The 19,863-nt window shown below is 38.6% G+C and overlaps 1 protein-coding gene across 3 annotated transcripts in view; it reads left to right on the plus strand.

The window, feature by feature from the left end:
- The first annotated feature begins 8,430 nt into the window (after positions 1–8,430).
- The window catches only part of LOC128705434 (uncharacterized), a 29,343-nt gene continuing 17,910 nt past the window's right edge, over positions 8,431–19,863 (plus strand). The window contains exon 1 of one of the 3 annotated variants that reach the window (XM_070090146.1): positions 8,431–8,677. The gene's annotated coding sequence lies outside the window, so the exon portion shown is untranslated. Of the gene's footprint in view, positions 8,682–13,886; positions 13,996–19,863 lie in introns of those variants that run through there. The other 2 variants (XM_070090142.1, XM_070090151.1) reach the window with 2 other exon arrangements.

Consider the following 19,863-nt stretch of genomic DNA (forward strand, 5'->3'; position numbering starts at 1 on the left):
GTCTAACTCACGACTAAAAGGTTAATAAGTATTTTACATATATGAGTATAAATGCATTATTAAAGATATACACAGAATAAAATTAATTAAAAAAATATGACAATAGAAGTAAATAAAAGCATAGTGTGACAACATAACAATAACAACAATTAATTAGTTATAATAATAACAAATAAAAATTTATTTTTTTGTTAACCTGGAGAGGGTTTCGGGGGTCAACGCCCCCGCGGCTCGGTCTGAGACCAGGTCTCGTGGTGGATCAGGGTCTGATCAACCAGGCTGATACTGCTGGCCACACGCAAACTGACGTATGACCCACAGCCCAGTTGGTCAGGTACTGACTTTAAGTGTCTGTCCAGTGCCTTCTTGAAGACAGCCAGGGGTCTATTGGTAATCCCCATTATGTATGCTGAACCGTCTTGGGCCCCTCATACTGTGTTGTCTCTCAGTGTACTCGTGGCGCCCCTTCTTTTCATTGGGGAATGTTGCATCTCCTGCCGAGTCTTTTGCTTTCATAGGAAGTGATTTTCGTGTGCAAGTTTGGTACTAATCCCTCTAGGTTTTTCCAAATGTATATTATCATGTATCTCTCTCGCCTGCGCTCCAGGGAATACAGATCGATGGCCTTCAACCGTTCCCAGTAATTTAGGTGCCTTATCGTAATTATGTGTACCGTGAAAGTTCTTTGTACACTCTCCAGGTTAGCAATTTCCACTGCCTTGAAGAGGGCAGTTAGTGCACAACAGTATTCCAGCCTAAGGTTACAATGTGTGTTTACATATCTTAATATGATTGGAACAAAGAAAGCCACTATCATGCCGTGGTATTTCTGGCAGACTTAACCTAATACTTATAGACTACTTAAGTCTAGACAGGTGGAGAGTGGTAGAATACACATAGTCAATATTTCACTCTATTATTACTTTGAGTTAGTATAATTTATGATGAAATCCTACATTTTTAAGTTTGTAATTAAGTTCTTTTACAGTGGTTCCCCTCAAGGAAGGTTCCTTGACGTTGGTGGGGGCTCTTGATCTAGGAAACTGGATCTGTGCTCCAGTTCCCTGAATTAAGCCTGAATACCTTCCACATCCCTCCATCCCCACAGAGATTTTTAGATTTTGCCACCGAAGTGGCTAGTTTATTGTGCACCCCATATCCATCCTGTGGACGGTAGCGCGAGAGCATATGGATACACAAAAGGCCTAGGAACTAGGTCCCAAAGGGTTAACAGGAATACATATGGATTTATATCTACATATCTATAGTTCACTTATCTGTTACAAGCAAATTTAGGAAATTTGCTTAGTATATCTGGTATCTTATTTTCATTAATAAGATATCTTGACATGTCACATAGGTTATTATACTGTCTGTCTCTGTATTCCTCAATAAGTGGGCAATTAAGCACATAGTGTTCAAGAGAGTGACCATATGCCTGATCACATAATTTACATTTAGTTTGATCATCATCTGTGTGTCTCCCAAACTGCCAGAAGTACTTGTAACCAAGCCTAAGCCTGGCCACTACAACATCAGTCAGTCTGTTCACATTGCAAGTTGCTCCATAAACATACTTATCTACGTTCATGTTATCATAGTGGGTTATAGATCTACTCAGGCTTCTAACTGCATTCCTATAACAATCATTTTCATTATTTACTTCTCTCCTAATATTATTCCTAATGCTAGACACAGTTATACCAAAGTTATATTCTACATTCTCCTTCTGGATACTCTTCTTGGCTAACATATCAACTTTATCATGAAGGAGTAATCCAATGTGTGATGGGATCCATAGCAATTGTACATTAATTCCTTTGTCCCTAATTTTTGAGTATCTATACCTGGCTTCCCCAATGAGCATGTTGTTGGAGTCATTATATGAGCCAAGAGCCTTCAATGATGACATAGAATCAGTAATGATGATAGAGTCAAGCTCAGTGTCATAGGTTAGCTTTAGCGCCATTAGGATTGCAAACAATTCAGTTTGCAGTGTAGACGCCCAGTTGTTAATTCTTATGCCTAACTCAACAAATTTATTATCGTTCTTAACTAGGGAGGTGGCAACAAGAGCAGATGCAGCCCTGCCAGAAGATTCCTGTTTAGATCCATCAGTGTATATAACTTGTGATAACTTGTTACTACCAGCTAGGTGAGAAATTTCTTCTTGAGCAGTTGCTCTAACAAGAGATTTAAGGAAGGGATTACTAGCAATGAGCTTCTTGGGAGGGATTTGTAGGTATGTGATATTAAATGAACACATCTTCCATGGAGGGGTGAAATGCTCTTGTTGCCTACAGTGATACAGTTCATGCAGGTTATAAAACTTAATGCAATTGCACGTTTTCACAATCCATTTAGATCTGTGTGTATTTACCTCTAGACACTTGGTAAGATTCACTGTGACAGTGTCTGGTTCGTTTCTCAACATTCTAATACCGAGTACAGTGTTAATTTCAACAATCCTATCACTGATACTAGAAATCCCAAGCTCCTTCCTCATGTTAAGAACTTTTGTAGATCTGGGACAGCCAAGAATAATCCTGAGAGCTTCATTTTGCATTAACTCCAAGGGTCGGAGAGAACTTTCTCTAGCTAATATCAACATGGGAGCAGCATAATCAATTAAGGACCTAACATAGGCTGTGTACATCATTCTCACGATTCTCATATTAGCACCACAGTTGGGATTGTAGCCAGCAACAGCTTCGAGAGCATTTAGCCTAGCTTTACGTTTCTTGTTTAGTTGTGGTAGAGTGGATTTGTTAAAGGGTACATCTACACCAAGATATCTGTAAGTTTTAACGTAGCTAATGATTTCACCCTGCAAATAGATGGGTGGGGGATGTCGTTTGCTTGTTAATATCTTAGTTTTAGAGGAAGATATTATGAGGCCTAGTCGATTACAAATTGCTTGAACTTCATTAAGAATGGTATTCATCTTCTTATGCCCTGTTGTATGGATCATGATATCATCAGCATAGCTTATAGCTATATGTTTAGGTGAGGCAGGTAGAGCATTTAGGAGAGCATTAATCAGAATATTAAATAGCATGGGACTAAGAACTCCTCCCTGCGGTGTACCTAAAGACATTTCTTTAGAATAACTTCTGAAGCCTTGGTAAAGGACAGAGGATACTCTATTTGACAGGTATCCCCAAAGTTATATTCTACATTCTCCTTCTGAATACTCTTCTTGGCTAACATATCAACTTTATCATGAAGGAGTAATCCAATGTGTGATGGGATCCATAGCAATTGTACATTAATTCCTTTGTCCCTAATTTTTGAGTATCTATGCCTGGCTTCCCCAATGAGCATGTTGTTGGAGTCATTATATGAGCCAAGAGCCTTCAATGATGACATAGAATCAGTAATGATGATAGAGTCAAGCTCAGTGTCATAGGTTAGCTTTAGCGCCATTAGGATTGCAAACAATTCAGTTTGCAGTGTAGACACCTAGTTGTTAATTCTTATGCCTAACTCAACAAATTTATTATCGTTCTTAACTAGGGAGGTGGCAACAAGAGCAGATGCAGCCCTGCCAGAAGACTCCTGTTTAGATCCATCAGTGTATATAACTTGTGATAACTTGTTACTACCAGCTAGGTGAGAAATTTCTTGAGCAGTTGCTCTAACAAGAGATTTAAGGAAGGGATTACTAGCAATGAGCTTCTTGGGAGGGACTTGTAGGTATGTGATATTACATGAACACATCTTCCATGGAGGGGTGAAATGCTCTTGTTGCCTACAGTGATACAGTTCATGCAGGTTATAAAACTTAATGCAATTGCACGTTTTCACAATCCATTTAGATCTGTGTGTATTTACCTCTAGACACTTGGTAAGATTCACTGTGACAGTGTCTGGTTCGTTTCTCAACATTCTAATACCGAGTACAGTGTTAATTTCAACAATCCTATCACTGATACTAGAAATACCAAGCTCCTTCCTCATGTTAAGAACTTTTGTAGATCTGGGACAGCCAAGAATAATCCTGAGAGCTTCATTTTGCATTAACTCCAAGGGTCGGAGAGAACTTTCTCTAGCTAATATCAACATGGGAGCAGCATAATCAATTAAGGACCTAACATAGGCTATGTACATCATTCTCACGATTCTCACATTAGCACCATAGTTGGGATTGTAGCCAGCAACAGCTTTGAGAGCATTTAGCCTAGCTTTACATTTCTTGTTTAGTTGTGGTATAGTGGATTTGTTAAAGGGTACATCTACACCAAGATTTACAGGCGCTGCAAAATCCTACGGGTTTAGGTCTCTCCCTTAATAATAACTTTACAGTGGTTGAATACAAATATTCTGTATTTCACTCTATTATTAATTTAAGGTAATACAATTTATGATACATTTTTAAGTTCGCAATTAAGTTCATACATTTTATTATTAATATGAGGAAGTGCAATTAGTGATACAAACATACATTTATATGTTTGTAATAATGGCTTAACAGTTAAGAGATAATAAAATATTTTGGGGAGTTGCTTTGAATTTGGTTGGGGAGATGATTTTTGAGTATGGTCCTAAACTGTTTTATGGGCAGGGGACCTCATGCTGCTTCAGGCAAAGAGTTCCAGATCTTCGGGCCCTTTATGTGCAATGGATTTTTGCAAAGTGTTAAACGGACACGAGGGATATCAAAAAATGTTTTGTGCCTCCTGTTATGCCTGTGTGTTCTGTTGAAGCTGTCGAAGAGAAGTTTGAGCGGAGGGTTGATATTGGAGTTTAATGTTCTGTATATGTAGTAGGCACAATAATAAGTGTGTATATTATATGTATATTAAGTTCATGTTTTTTTAAAGAGAGGTGGGGTGTGTTGTCTGGCACTGGAGTTTATGATCATCCGCACTGCCGCTTTTGTTGGGTTGAGGTGATTGGGTGTGGCAGATCACCAAGCACAAATACCATAGGTGAGGTAAGGGTTTATTTGACAGTGATATAAGCTAAGGAGGTGCCCTTTGGTGTATATAGTATCGTATCTTGGAAAGGATGCCTACTGTTTTGGAAACTTTTTTAGTTATATACTGGATGTGGGTATGAAATTACCGTCAAGGTGGAGACCTAGAAATTTGCCCTCAGTGTGTCTTGTAATGGGTGAACCATTTATCGATATGTTTAGCTGGATATTTAATGCTCTGTTTCCAAAAAAAAAACATGAAGTAGGTTTTGTCTATATTGAGAGTAAGTTTGTTAGTCGTCACCCTATTTGATATTTTATGTAGCTCGCTGTTTAGTGTTACTAAGTATAGCCGGGTTTGGGTGGGAGAAGACATAAGTGGCGTCATCTGCGAATAGAACTGGTTTAAGGAGTTTACCTGGAGTTTACCTGGAGAGAGTTTCGGGGGTCAACGCCCCCGCGGCCCGGTCTGTGACCAGGCCTCCTGGTGGATCAGCGCCTGATCAACCAGGCTGTTGCTGCTGGCTGCACGCAAACCAACGTACGAGCCACAGCCCGGCTGATCAGGAACTGACTTTAGGTGCTTGTCCAGTGCCAGCTTGAAGACTGCCAGGGGTCTGTTGGTAATCCCCCTTATGTGTGCTGGGAGGCAGTTGAACAGTCTCGGGCCCCTGACACTTATTGTATGGTCTCTTAACGTGCTAGTGACACCCCTGCTTTTCATTGGGGGAATGGTGCATCGTCTGCCAAGTCTTTTGCTTTCGTAGTGAGTGATTTTCGTGTGCAAGTTCGGTACTAGTCCCTCTAGGATTTTCCAGGTGTATATAATCATGTATCTCTCCCTCCTGCGTTCCAGGGAATACAGGTTTAGAAACCTCAAGCGCTCCCAGTAATTGAGGTGTTTTATCTCCGTTATGCGCGCCGTGAAAGTTCTCTGTACATTTTCTAGGTCGGCAATTTCACCTGCCTTGAAAGGTGCTGTTAGAGTGCAGCAATATTCCAGCCTAGATAGAACAAGTGACCTGAAGAGTGTCATCATGGGCTTGGCCTCCCTAGTTTTGAAGGTTCTCATTATCCATCCTGTCATTTTTCTAGCAGATGCGATTGATACAATGTTATGGTCCTTGAAGGTGAGATCCTCCGACATAATCACTCCCAGGTCTTTGACGTTGGTGTTTCGCTCTATTTTGTGGCCAGAATTTGTTTTGTACTCTGATGAAGATTTAATTTCCTCATGTTTACCATATCTGAGTAATTGAAATTTCTCATCGTTGAACTTCATATTGTTTTCTGCAGCCCACTGAAAGATTTGGTTGATGTCCGCCTGGAGCCTTGCAGTGTCTGCAATGGAAGACACTGTCATGCAGATTCGGGTGTCATCTGCAAAGGAAGACACGGTGCTGTGGCTGACATCCTTGTCTATGTCGGATATGAAGATGAGGAACAAGATGGGAGCTAGTACTGTGCCTTGTGGAACAGAGCTTTTCACCGTAGCTGCCTCGGACTTTACTCTGTTGACGACTACTCTCTGTGTTCTGTTAGTGAGGAAATTATAGATCCATCGACCGACTTTTCCTGTTATTCCTTTAGCGCGCATTTTGTGCGCTATTACGCCATGGTCACACTTGTCGAAGGCTTTTGCAAAGTCTGTATATATTACATCTGCATTCTTTTTGTCTTGCGATGCATTTGGGAGGTCATTGATGTAAATAATAAGAAAGAGTAAATGACCTAGGACACTTCCTTGTGGCATTCCAACAACTACAGGCTGAGTATCGGAGGTCACACCATTTGTGTATACATACTGGTGTCTACAACTAAGATAAAATTTTAGGCAATTGAGTGTCCTCTAACCCCGTAATGCTCTAGTTTTAGGTGCAAGATATTGTGGTCTACTGTATCAAATGCTTTCTGGAGGTCTATGAAGAGCCCTAGAGGATATTAATTTTTTTAAGTGCTGTATATAGTAATTCGAGCATCTTAATAATTTCATCATTCGTGCTTTTTTTTCGGCCTAAACCTCAACTGGCAGGGTTCAGTATGTTACGTGATAGGAAATAGGAGTAGATTTGTTTATGTATTATTTCTTCGAAGATTTTAGAGAGTAAAGGTAAGTTAGATATTGGTCTGTAGTTATTTAGTTCTGTAGGTTCGCCTCTGAGGATCGGGGTGATCCTTGCCATCTTGAGTATAGATGGGAATGTTGAAGATTCAACAGATTTGTTAAATAGTGTTGCAATAATGGGGGGACAGCACATGAACTGTTTTTTTTATACATGATTGTTGGCAAGTTATTTAGGTCTCCTGCCTTGTTTTTTAACTATTTAATTAGTGAGACTTCAATAGGATTTGTTGGTGCTATATATAGAGTATGTGGGTAATTACCAGTGAGGTAGTCTTGTGGCTGAGTATTTCCGTTTGGGATTTTTCTTGCTAGTTTTGATCCTATAGTAGAAAAGAAGACATTAAGTTTGTTGGCAGTGTGTTTAGGCTGTATGTGTGGTTCCTCTGTTTCGCTAAGTTAATCTCTGTTTCTAGACAGTTTTCTAGAGCCCAAAATTTCAGAGTTTTCCAGGTCTATTTCGTATCATTTTTTATTTCATTAAATCTGTTTACATAATACATTTGTTTGGACTTCCGTATTAGATTAGTAAGTATTGAGATATATCGTTTAGTTAGGTCTTGTGTTATTAGGCCTGTCTGAAAGACCTCAACGGATATGTCTGCTGTCGTCCTGGCTACACTGGGTTGCCTTGGATTATTAAGTCTCTGGGTTCATTATAGTTTTAGCTAAATATATGTATTATGCACCTCATACCCATCCTACGAGCGGTAGTCAAAAATTTACAGACACACAATGGGTCCTGGTACTGGGCCGCAAAGTTGTGACAGCTAAACAAGTTACAGTGGCAATGAATTATTTATGTTTATATCTGGTTACAGTCGTAATGAGTTATTTGTGCAGACATGAATTAGGTCACACACACACACATGAAATAATCCGAACAAAATTTTTATTTTCTATGATACGCGTAGAAATTTGTGCGGTAGCTAGGTTGATGCCGGTTGATGATTCAAATAAGGTATCGACGTCTTGTTCGACCAGCGTTGATATATTGGATCCATCCTATCCAGTTGGAAACATTTTCTTTCTTTAATATTTTTTATGAGGCTTGTCCCATTATCCTTCCTGACCTAAGGTGTCGCTCCGTAGCTCGATTGCCAGCGCACTCATCTCACACATTGAGGTCCGTGGTTCGATCCCCGGTACAAGTGAAAACATTAGGATGTGTTTCCTTAAGACACCTGCTGTCCCTGTTCACCTAGCAGTAAAATGGGTTCCTGGGTGTTAGTCGACTGATGTGGGTCGCATCCTAGGGACAAAATTAACCTAATTTGCCCGAAATACTCTGCATGACAAGGGACTCTCTATATAGTAGTATGTTATTAATGTTAGCTAGACCTGTATACCTTGTACTCGCAGAAACAATAATAATAATAATTATTATTATTATTAGATTTGGTCAGCAGGGTGGATACTGCGTACTGTGTGATGGCCCTATAAACCCACAACAAAGGAAGAACAAAGAAAAAAGGAGTCGAGACATTTCAGTTTATGTCTCAATTTGCAAAAAGAACTCCTGTTCTCTTTTCTTTCATTGCCCAGATTTGGGCAATAGTTCTTCCCCGTTCTTCGGGAAGCAGGACTTTAAACCTCTAAGAAGAAGAAAAGGAATAAGAATCTAAATCTAGGAAGGTGTAGGTATGAAGATTATTTTCTCTAGTACTTACCTATTAGTGGTTGCAGGGGTCGATTCACAGTGCCTGTTGAAAGTGTTCTTAGTGTATCTGAGGACTGTGCCACCACAGCTCATCTGAATGATCAATACGGGTTTAGTGCTTAAAAATTAAAACGATGTTATACTGATGTCATGTTCCAGTCTGTGTGGAAGGTCCAGGACACAACCTGTCGGGGCTCCAGGGCAGTCAATCTGGGGCGCCCCAGGACAAAAATGTTTTTTGGGCCTCAGAGTAAGCAGCCTGTGCAGGCGTCCTGGGTCTTGGACAAGCAATCTGTTGTGGGGTTCCTGGAAAAAATTCTGTGGGGACCCTAGGGCAACCAATCAGTGTGAGGGACCCCAAGAAAGAATTCTGTGGGAGCCCCAGGGCAATCAATCTAGAGGAATACAGCAAGCATTCTGTGGGGACCCTAGAAGCAAGTAACCATTTGGTGGTCTTTCCACTAAAGCTTTATTGTTAAACTGGTCAGTATTGGTAAAGTTTCTTAGTGCTAATTCAGCAATATTTCTTGATTAAAATCATCCAAAATTGATGTTGTTGGCAGAAAACATTCTTATCTGTTGTGATATTTTTTATTAACATATCAGCCATAATAACACAATAATATTTATTTATTTTTTTATTTAGTAATTTTAGCATACATACAGAGGTACAAAAAAAATACAGGTAAGAGCAGCATGCCAAAGCCACTTATACTATGCATAGCATTACGGGCTGGCTTAAAATTAACTTAAGATTAACTAAGCAATGATGAAATCAGTGATAATACATTATTGTAAACAGATAACTATAAAGTACAAGTGAGTATTACAAAGACAGGTCATATGGTTGCATGCATTGTTGTACATTCAGTAGAATGGAGTATTCTGTTAGGTAGTGTATTTAAAAAATAATAAAGTTAGATTGGGTTTTAGGTTTAACATTTATGTGATATAATTGTGAGAAACATTTAAGATATACAATTTATAAGGTTCAGTTATTCAGTATTTATTTGGTTTTGAGAGAGTAAGTGATCTTTGAGAAGAGACTTGAATTTATAAACAGGTAGTGTTTCTTTTATATTTACAGGTAATGAATTCCAGATTTTAGGGCCTTTTATGTGCATTGAGTTTTTGCATAGTGTGAGATGGACACGAGGAACATCAAAGTGTGATCTGTGCCTTGTGTTATGGTCATGTGTTCTGTTGAGGTTGGCAAGGAGATGTTTGAGGGGAGGGTTAATATCAGAGTTAAGTGTTCTATGTATGTAATAGGTGCAGTAATAAGTATGGATGTTTTGTATGGTGAGTAGGTTGAGTGTTTTGAATATTGGTGGAGTGTGCTGCCTGTAGTGAGAATTTGTTATCATTCTAACTGCAGCCTTTTGTTGGGTAATTAGTGGTCTGAGATGGTTAATTGTTGTTGAGCCCCATGCACAAATTCCATAGGTGAGATAGGGGTAAATAAGAGAGTAATAAAGGGCCAGGAGGGCTGACTGTGGAACATAGTACCGTATCTTTGATAGTATGCCTACAGTCTTGGAAATTTTCTTAGAAATTTGTTGTATATGTGTATGAAATTTGAGTCTATTATCAAGGTGGATTCCTAAGAATTTTCCCTCTGTTAGCTTTGTGATAGGTGATCTGTTTATCGTTATGTTAAGAGGTACATCTGTAGCTCTGTTACCAAACTGAATGAAGTAGGTTTTGTCAATGTTTAGTGTAAGTTTGTTAGTCCTCATCCAGGTAGATATTTTCTGTAATTCGGTGTTTACAGTATTGGCTAGCGTGACTGGGCTCGGGTGAGAGAAGACGTATGTAGTGTCATCTGCAAAAAGTGTGGGTTTGAGTAATTGTGAAGCATTTGGTAGGTCATTTATGTATAGGAGAAAGAGAAGAGGGCCAAGGACACTTGCCTGTGGGACACCAACTGTAATTGGTTGAGCGGAAGAGCTTGCCCCATTTGCGTACACATATTGGCTTCTGTTGCTGAGGTATGACTTGAGGTAGTTGAGGGAGTGCCCTCTAATACCATATTGTGACAATTTTACGTGGAGCAAGTCATGGTCAACTGTATCAAAAGCTTTACGTAAGTCAATGAAGATCCCCAGTGGGACTTCTTTTTTCTCTATTGCAGTGTATATATGTTCTAGCATGTGTATAATAGCATCATTAGTATTTTTATTAGGCCTGAATTCAAATTGGCAGGGGTTGAGAATGTTTTGGGAGATGAGGTAGGAGTAGATTCATTTATGAATTAATTTTTCGAAGATTTTTGAGAGAGGGTGTAAATTGGATATTGGCCTATAGTTATTCAACTCTGTTTGGTCTCCTCCTTTATGGATCGGGGTGACCCTTGCTATTTTGAGAGCTGTAGGGAAGGTGGAGGATTCAATGGATTTGTTAAAGAGTGTTGCAATGATTGGTGATAGTACTTGTGACACTTTTTTGTATATAAAGGGTGGTAAGGTATTTAAATCTCCTGCCTTGTTTTTTAGTGCGTTGATAATAAGGGAGACTTCGTATGGGTTAGTTGGAGCTAGGAACAGTGTGTTCGGGTAGTTGCCAGTGAGGTAGTCATTTGGTGGGGTATCTGAGCTTGGGATTTTATTGGCAAGGTTTTGTCCTATAGTGGAGAAGAAATCATTGAGTCTGTTTGCTGTTTCTGTTGGTGGGAGTTGGGGTTCATCTGATTTTGCTAATTTTATTTCGCTATTTCGTGATATCTTTTTTGTTCCCAGAATTTCTGATAGGGTCTTCCAGGTCTTTTTTATATCACCTCGTAAGTTGGATAATCTGTTCTCATAATACAGTTTTTTTGCCCTTCTTATCAGGCTGGTTAGGATTGACGAGTAACGTTTTGTTTGGTCTCTGGTTATGTGACCAATTCTGTACTGTTTTTCATATCGGTGTTTTGTATTTATGGATTTGAGAATGCTGGGTGTTAGCCAGGGACTGTTCAGTCTCTTAGCTGTCATCTGTTTAGTTTTTTTAGGGCAGTGCTTGTTATAGAGGTATTGGGTCTTTTTTAGAAAATTATTAAAACATTCGTCAATATCTGTATAGATTTCTAGCTCAGTGTGCCAGTCAATATTTGTTACTGCTGTTGTGAAGTTATTAATGGCTGCCTCATTGTGAAGTCTGAAGGTGACTTTAGTAGTGTCTTGGGGTATTTTACCAAGAGTTGTTATGAGGAAAGTAGGGTAGTGGTCTGTGGTATTATCTGTAATTATGCCTGATTTTAAAGGGGATATGGTGTTGGTCCAGATGTGGTCAAGTAGGGAAACACTAGTCTCCGTAACTCTTGTAGGTTTTGTTACTGTTGGTAGCAACATGCAGTTACTCATTGTGTTTGTGAATTCAGTAACGTGTGGGTCCTGGTCTTGCAGGAGATTTATAATGAAGTCACCTGAGAGTAGTAAGTGATCTTTGTTCATGCGTGCATCAGTTATCATACTTCCTAGGTTTTGACTAAATTGGCTAATGTTTGATTGTGGAACTCTGTAGATGTTTATCACTGTGAGAAGTTTTTGTAGGTATTTGGATTTGAATTTAGCTATTATATATTCCCCATGTTCATCCCTTGTGCAAGTATTAGTGATACATTCTAGTTGGTCTGAGTAGTATATAGCTGTGCCACCCCCTTGTTGGTCTGGCCTACAGTTGTGTATGGCTGTGTAACCAGGAATGGCATAGACATCTGTAGTATCAGGCTTTAGCCAGGTTTCAGTTAGTGTAATGATGGACATATTGGCATGCAAGGAATTTAGTAATGCTAGGAGGTCATCGTAATGCTTGCTTAAAGATCTGATATTGTAGTTAAAGATAGTTATGTTGTTGTTGGCTCTGAGAAGTGCCTTTGATTGTTCTGCTGTGTAGTAATTACAGTAACTGTTTGAATCATTTAAGTCATTAAATAAGAGGTTGGTATCAGGATCAATGCTTGTAATCATAAGATTTGTAGTGAATCTATAGTTAGAATTAAGTATAAAACAAAGTAAATATTCTAAAGCTAAAAAAATAGCACCTGAATTTTTTAACAAATGTAAAAATAATGAGCTAAGGTAGTTTTTTAAAGCTAAAATAAAGGAGACAATATAAAAGGGACTAAAATAATTTGTGGTGAACAAATAAAGTGATGATCAAAGAGGTTATATGGCAGTACAAGGTAATTAAGAGTACTCTAAGATAGTAAATGTGGTATTAAAACAGGTAAAGGTAGTTAGACAAGTAATGGTTATTAAATGTCAAAAATGTTAAGAGTAAATTGAAATTATAGTAAAAATGATAATTATTAATTTTAGTAAGTAATATCAATTGATAGTATTTAAAAAAATATGAGGTAGTAATATGGACAGAGAAAGTATCAATTCAGCTAATGTTTAAGCAAACAATAGTAAATAAGAAAATTACATAAGGTGACTTATGCTTACTAGTAAAATCACAAAATGAGGTAGTTGATTATTTAATTACTAAGAGATTGTACAATGAAATTTGAACAATAATGGAGCAAAACATACACTACACTACGTAGGTGGAGGTGGATCGCTGGGATGCTGGTCGATGAATGCTGCCTCACCACCAACAACACTGACCCACATGCTGCTACACACTGTCTTTCATCACTTCCTCTGTCAATATTTTTTTTTTTTTTTTAGGTTTGGTTAGGTTGGGTTAAGCTAAATTATGAAAGATAGTGGGGTGATCTGGGCGTGTGTAATGGTGTTGCTTGTTGGTGATGCTGTGACTAGTGACCAACTGGTACCAGGTCCTGTCATTATTATTATTATTATTATTATTATTATTATTATTATTATTATTATTATTATTATTATTATTATTATTATTATTATTATTATTATGGCTGATATATCAGTAAATAATAATTTCCACGACAGATAAATGTTTCCTATACACCCACATTAATTTCAGTGATTTTGATCAAGAAATAGTTCTGAATTGGGATCAGGGTATTTTATCAATAATAACTGCCTTATTTCATAATGATGTTGTTACACAGCATATTGACCAGCTCTGCCTTTGTTTTCACTAAAGTTTACCCTCAGCATCATATTTTTGTGACTAGATTGTGGGACTTAACAAAAGTACCCCAGTTGTTTCCCTTTCCCTTTTAACCCAGTTCTGGTCCAGTGCAACATCTCAGATGCTACTCCTCTAATTTCCTTAGCTTTATTCCAGCAGATTTGGGCAGTAATTTAACCCCAGTCACTGGAAGGTTAAGCTCAGGTTAACTTGTGCAGTAGTGGCCCTTCTATAAAAGCAACTACTACTATAACAGTAGGTAGACTTATTTCTTGTATGTTCTGTGTTTAAGCACATGTATGTATTTTATATAGTATTTTGGTCATTAATGAATTTCTATAGTAACTTAAATCTAGAAAAAAAAGGTTTCAACATGTATGACTGGTTCAAATTAGCATAAATAATGTTAATACACAGTATGGGTCTTTTGTTTTTTCAATAGATGTGTTCCTGGCCAATGGCACAAAGCATATTCATATAAACCTGTAAAAGATTGGGATTTATTTTGAGACTTGTTTCACACGTGCACCAAATCATCACATAAAAAAGTAAATGAATTTGGCAAAAAAACTGAGATAAAATATAATGTAATCCCATATTCAATCATAATCCCTTTGTAACACAAAACTGGGCAAAGACTACACGTTTTTTTTCTTTTCTTAACACACCGGCTGTTTCTTACTGATGTAGGGTGACCCAAAAAAGAAGAAACTCTTTCACCATCACTCATCCCCATTGCCATCTTGCCAGACATGCACCAACGTTGCAGCTCAGATGTCTCTCCGAACTGCAATATCCCAACCCTCAGGGCTCAAGTTTGGCTATTCAGTTTCCCTGAATCCCTTCATAAATGTTACCTTGCTCATACTCTAACAGCACATCAAGTCATAGAAACTGCTTGCGTCTACTCACTCATTCTTTTACTTATTTTTACTAAAAAAAAAAAAAATATGAGCATACCAGATAGATGCCAAATGTCCATACAACAAAAAGTAAATGCAGCTTGTTAAAAAAATGAGAAAAAAGTTAAATAAAAAAAATCAATCATAATCCTCCTCGCTTTTACCTTAACTCCTTCAGCAAACCAGCCTTTCATTGTCTGAGATGAAATATACTTATGAACCTGTGAATAAGAATCTCCATACTATTATTTCCATATTTCCTTCCACCCCTAGTCCTGCCTCTTTGTTAGAACAATCTAGGTTTGAGTGGCTGGATATCTTTTTTTTTTTTTTTTTTTTTTTGACCTGGTACAAGACACTTACATTGAAAACCAATCATAGGATTTCAGTCGGAACTAGCTCATTGGATTTACCACACCCTCTTCTAATAGGGAGAGTGGGTGACCAGTAATGGTGACAGTGATGGATAGAGATGAGATTGTTTTGCTGTGATTGTAACAATAAAGGTGAATTCTTTAAGCAATGAACTTTGTTTGTTGTGTCCAGATCAACCAACCTGGTAGATTTTGCCCCTTATTTCCAAAGTCCATTAAATTGAGGTCTTTTAAATCGAGTGTTTACCTTTAATTCTTAATAACGTAGCTATCATAAACTATATATTTCCTCTTTATCATTTCTCAAGATCCTCCCTTTGGTTTAAATTAAGAGATACAGTAGTTATGATGAGGAGGGAGACACTATGAAGGATTTGACCACTAGATGCAGATATGAATCAAATGTGCTACCACTGCACCAATATACATGCTACCACTGTGCCAATATATATGCTACCACTGTACCAACATACATGCTACCACTGTACCAACATACATGCTACTGCTGTACCAACATACATGCTACCACTGTACCAACATATATGCTACCACTGCACCAACACACATGCTACCACTGCACCAACATATATGCTATCACTGCACCAACATGCTACCACTATACCAACATATATACATGTACATACATACTACCACTGCACCAACATGCATGCTGCCATTACACCAACATAAATGCTGTCACTGCATCAACATACATGCTACCACTGCACCAACATACATGATACCACTGTGCTAACATACATGCCTCTTATGAATGCAAATTTCAGTCCTGATATCAAACTCTTATAGAACTGCACAAATAATCCTAACAGTAATTGCCATTAGTACACTGCTAGTCAGGCTAAAACTCTACTCAGTGCCAACAGGAACATTACAGTTTTCATCTATAATGTTAGATCATTGAGCAAACACTATGATGACCTCCTTGCATTACTGAAGTCTCTAAATACTACTATAACTTTCATTATTCTTACTGAAACCTGGCTTAAACAAGATATGACAGACATATTTACCATACCTGGTTACACAGCCATACATAACTGTAGACCTGACCAACTAGGAGGAGGCACTGCCATCTACTACTCTGATGAACTAAAATGTACGGAATTTACTTGCACAAGGGACGACAATGGTGAATATATAATAGCTAAATTCACATCAGAAACCTTAAAAGACCCATTACAGTTGGAGCAGTCTACAGACTGGCACACACAAATACAGTGGATCCCCAGTTAACGATATTTTTTCTCTCCAGAAGTATGTTCAGGTGCCAGTACTGACCGAATTTGTTCCCATAAGGAATATTGTGAAGTAGATTAGTCCATTTCAGACCTCCAAACATACACGTACAAACGCACTTACATAAATACACTTACATAATTGGTCGCATTCGGAGGTGATCGTTATGCGGGGGTCCACTGTACTTACACTGTTATTGGTAACCTTAGAAACATGATAACTGAGTCAGAGTTGAATAAACACCACCTGGTACTTACAGGAGACTTCAACATAAACCTCATCCAAGCAACTGACCCTTCAGTAGCTGATTTCACAAACACTATGAACAACTGCTTGCTACTACCTTCTATAACTAAGCCAACACAAATCTCTGAGACAAGTGCCTCATTACTTGACCATATCTGGACCAACACGATATCCCCGCTATGATGTTAGGTAAGACACATATGCAACAGTTAGGTATCTTTATTATGAAACGTTTCGCCTACACAGTAGGCTTCTTCAGTCAAGTACAGAAAAGTTGATAGAAGCAGAAGATACTTGAAGACGATGTAATCAGTCCATCACCCTTAAAGTTTTGAGGTGGTCAGTCCCTCAGTCTGGAGAAGAGCATTGTTCCATAGTATGAAACAATATGGAGATGAAGTGACAGAATGGAGCTTTTTATAGCGCCAAGAGGTGAGACGTAGGCCACTAGGAGAGGTAAGAACTCAGATGTTGAAAGGTCAGGTCCCTCTCAAATCCAGCCGCTCTCACTAGTGGAAGTTGTGGAAGTTGATTGCAGGTCTGTACCAAGATACCCTTGTGTTGCAGTGTCTGACAAATTGAACATTAAAATGGTATAAAATACCGACAGGTTGTTAGGTAAGACACATATGCAACAGTTAGGTATCTTTATTATGAAACGTTTCGCCTACACAGTAGGCTTCTTCAGTCAAGTACAGAAAAGTTGATAGAAGCAGAAGATACTTGAAGACGATGTAATCAGTCCATCACCCTTAAAGTTTTGAGGTGGTCAGTCCCTCAGTCTGGAGAAGAGCATTGTTCCATAGTATGAAACAATATGGAGATGAAGTGACAGAATGGAGCTTTTTATAGCGCCAAGAGGTGAGACGTAGGCCACTAGGAGAGGTAAGAACTCAGATGTTGAAAGGTCAGGTCCCTCTCAAATCCAGCCGCTCTCACTAGTGGAAGTTGTGGAAGTTGATTGCAGGTCTGTACCAAGATACCCTTGTGTTGCAGTGTCTGACAAATTGAACATTAAAATGGTATAAAATACCGACAGGTTGTTAGGTAAGACACATATGCAACAGTTAGGTATCTTTATTATGAAACGTTTCGCCTACACAGTAGGCTTCTTCAGTCAAGTACAGAAAAGTTGATAGAAGCAGAAGATACTTGAAGACGATGTAATCAGTCCATCACCCTTAAAGTTTTGAGGTGGTCAGTCCCTCAGTCTGGAGAAGAGCATTGTTCCATAGTATGAAACAATATGGAGATGAAGTGACAGAATGGAGCTTTTTATAGCGCCAAGAGGTGAGACATAGGCCACTAGGAGAGGTAAGAACTCAGATGTTGAAAGGTCAGGTCCCTCTCAAATCCAGCCGCTCTCACTAGTGGAAGTTGTGGAAGTTGATTGCAGGTCTGTACCAAGATACCCTTGTGTTGCAGTGTCTGACAAATTGAACATTAAAATGGTATAAAATACCGACAGGTTGTTAGGTAAGACACATATGCAACAGTTAGGTATCTTTATTATGAAACGTTACGCCTACACAGTAGGCTTCTTCAGTCAAGTACAGAAAAGTTGATAGAAGCAGAAGATACTTGAAGACGATGTAATCAGTCCATCACCCTTAAAGTTTTGAGGTGGTCAGTCCCTCAGTCTGGAGAAGAGCATTGTTCCATAGTATGAAACAATATGGAGATGAAGTGACAGAATGGAGCTTTTTATAGCGCCAAGAGGTGAGACGTAGGCCACTAGGAGAGGTAAGAACTCAGATGTTGAAAGGTCAGGTCCCTCTCAAATCCAGCCGCTCTCACTAGTGGAAGTTGTGGAAGTTGATTGCAGGTCTGTACCAAGATACCCTTGTGTTGCAGTGTCTGACAGATTGAACATTAAAATGGTATAAAATACCGACAGGTTGTTAGGTAAGACACATATGCAACAGTTAGGTATCTTTATTATGAAACGTTTCGTCTACACAGTAGGCTTCTTCAGTCAAGTACAGAAAAGTTGATAGAAGCAGAAGATACTTGAAGACGATGTAATCAGTCCATCACCCTTAAAGTTTTGAGGTGGTCAGTCCCTCAGTCTGGAGAAGAGCATTGTTCCATAGTATGAAACAATATGGAGATGAAGTGACAGAATGGAGCTTTTTATAGCGCCAAGAGGTGAGACATAGGCCACTAGGAGAGGTAAGAACTCAGATGTTGAAAGGTCAGGTCCCTCTCAAATCCAGCCGCTCTCACTAGTGGAAGTTGTGGAAGTTGATTGCAGGTCTGTACCAAGATACCCTTGTGTTGCAGTGTCTGACAAATTGAACATTAAAATGGTATAAAATACCGACAGGTTGTTAGGTAAGACACATATGCAACAGTTAGGTATCTTTATTATGAAACGTTTCGCCTACACAGTAGGCTTCTTCAGTCAAGTACAGAAAAGTTGATAGAAGCAGAAGATACTTGAAGACGATGTAATCAGTCCATCACCCTTAAAGTTTTGAGGTGGTCAGTCCCTCAGTCTGGAGAAGAGCATTGTTCCATAGTATGAAACAATATGGAGATGAAGTGACAGAATGGAGCTTTTTATAGCGCCAAGAGGTGAGACGTAGGCCACTAGGAAAGGTAAGAACTCAGATGTTGAAAGGTCAGGTCGGTATTTTATACCATTTTAATGTTCAATCCCCGCTATGAGCAGGTATAATCACAGACAATACTACAGACCACTACCCCACCTTTCTCATAACTAGCTTATGTAAATTGCCTCAAGACTCAAGAAAGATCTCATTTCGCCTGCATGACAAGACATCGGTAAATAATTTAATATTAGCACTAGGTGACATTGATTGGCAGAGAGAGCTATCTGACAGCAATAATACGTATTGACAAAGATGTCAAAACGTTTTATATATAAAACATATAAAACCCAAAACCTTTATAACAAGCATTGTCTGATCAAAACAAAGCAGATCACAGAAAAGAGACTAAACAGCCCATGGCTAACAAATAGTATCCTCGGATCCATTGATAAAAAGCACCATTTTGAAAAACTGTCCAGATTAGGCTAATTACTAAAGACGCTTATGCAACATATTCCCATATGTTGCATAAGTGTCTCAATCTTCAACTTGTTGGGTTTCAAAACCATTTATCACACTGATTACTAAAGAATTGGCTAAACGATACACATCAGTACTCACAAAACCAATACGAAAATCAAAGCAAATGTATTACAAAAATAGAGTTATTGAATAAAAGGTGATATGAAAAGTACCTGGCAAACCCTCTCCAAAATTTTGGGCTCAAGAAAACTGTCTGGAAACAGAGAAATAAACTTAACTAAACCAGATGAACCTCACATACAGCTT

Source organism: Cherax quadricarinatus, chromosome 3, assembly GCF_038502225.1.
Source record: "Cherax quadricarinatus isolate ZL_2023a chromosome 3, ASM3850222v1, whole genome shotgun sequence".
Lineage (NCBI taxonomy): Eukaryota > Metazoa > Arthropoda > Malacostraca > Decapoda > Parastacidae > Cherax > Cherax quadricarinatus.